General features: G+C 31.7%; 1 long non-coding RNA gene across 1 annotated transcript; it reads left to right on the top strand.

Annotated features, from left to right (window-relative positions):
• The first annotated feature begins 513 nt into the window (after positions 1 to 513).
• On the top strand, positions 514 to 1,487 carry LOC129952181 (uncharacterized). The gene is made up of 3 exons (XR_008782277.1): positions 514 to 666; positions 767 to 932; positions 987 to 1,487. It is a non-coding gene; the product is annotated as an uncharacterized LOC129952181 (long non-coding RNA).
• The last annotated feature ends 294 nt before the right edge of the window (positions 1,488 to 1,781 follow it).

The raw sequence follows: 1,781 nt of genomic DNA, 5'->3' as shown, positions 1-1,781 counted from the left end.
CAATTTTAGCAGATGTTATAAACGTTATTTTTAGTTGCACAAAATTGTTTTGGAGATAAAATCATTTTGTATTCGTAAAATTTTCGAGGTGACACATTTTTTGTCCCAGTTCTTTTGATTTATAAAAAAACTGTTAATTATATTTTATCAAACAATATATTTGTTTGATATCAGGTTACAATATTTTATATAAAATTTAATTCAAGTCTCTAGCGTTATTGGTTCGTAAGATTTTAAGGGTTAACCAATGTTTTCACCTTTTTTTTAACTGCTATGGTAAAAAAACACCCATGCAATTTTCTTGAGAACAAAATCTTTATAACAAAATTTATTTAAAGTCGATATCTCTTCTGGTTCTTGAGCTATAGACTACGATAAAAACTTCGCGAACGTACGGACAAACTTACGTACGGACGTACGAATGTTCTAAAAATCTTTTATTTCGACTCAATGGACCTTGAAACGTCGAGAAATGCCTAAATGTTCAATTTGACAAATCGGAACTGTGGCGACCTTGTCAGTAGGAGATACACTGTATCATATTGATTAAAGTTGCAAAGCATTTAATTGTTATTGAGATTGTTATTGAAGAAATAATAAATAAGTTTTAGTTTTGTTTTGATTATGGAATAGTTGTGTTGTGTTATTTAGAATTGGAAAATACAGGTTAGTACAGTTGGCGACGAGGTTGAAACGAAATATTAATATATATATATATATTATATATATATATATATGTATATATATTTTTTTTTTATTTTTCCAGAACAAAAAGAATTTTTGTTTACGATTTAAAAAGAATTCGATCAAGGGTTACATTCAATTGTTGACCAAAAGCATTAAATTGCGATAAGAGAAAAATAAAAAGAATTGATTGGGGTTACATTCAATTGTTGACCAAAGGCATTAAATTGCTATAAAAGAACCGGAAGGTATGATCATTTAATTGAATATATTTGTGCTTAAGTAATTACATTAAATTGTAGGATTGGTGGTGCATTTAATTGTTAACTAAAAAAAAAGGAGATGATGAGCGCCTCAGGAATAAAACCTTTTCTTTGTGAGACCATCGATAAGTCTTTGATTACGTCAGAATGGGAAAAGTGGTATCGCTCATTTGTTCTTTATTTGGAGTCGGAAGAAATTATCGATGCAGTTAAAAAGAAAAATAAGCTTTTGCATCTTGGAGGACCGCAGTTGCAAGAGGTAATTTTTAATATCCCTGGAGCATTGGTCAGTTGTGTTACTACTGGGGACGATATTGTTTCTGAAGATGTATTCAAGGTGTTAGTAAAAAAGCTAAACGAATATTTTTCTCCAAAGAGAAATTCGACATTTGAAAGACATTTGTTCAGAACGCTGAAGTCGGATGATGGGGAGAATTTCAATAAGTTTCTTTTACGGCTACGCAATCAGGCAGCTAAATGCTCTTTTGGTGAAACAAAGCAAGAGATTTGTGAAATAAATATAAAAGATAAAGTTATAGACGCATGGGCTTCTAGAGATTTAAAGAAACGATTGTTAGAAAAGGAACACTCTTTAGAAGAAGTGTTAGAGATGTGCCAAGTACATGAACAGATTGCAAGCCAGACAGATTCGATGGCTATAATTCCGTCGTCAAGTGGGATTAACAGTATCCACCCTGCTCATAAACGAAATGGTCCAAACGAAGATAGAGAATGTCAGAGATGTGGACGAATGGGGCATTTATCAAATAGTGTTTACTGTGCAGCTAAAAATAGCAAATGCAATAGTTGCGAACGTTTAGGTCATTTTGCTAA

This window comes from Eupeodes corollae, chromosome 3 (assembly GCF_945859685.1).
Source record: "Eupeodes corollae chromosome 3, idEupCoro1.1, whole genome shotgun sequence".
NCBI lineage: Eukaryota > Metazoa > Arthropoda > Insecta > Diptera > Syrphidae > Eupeodes > Eupeodes corollae.
This window is presented reverse-complemented; position numbering and strand designations above follow the sequence as displayed.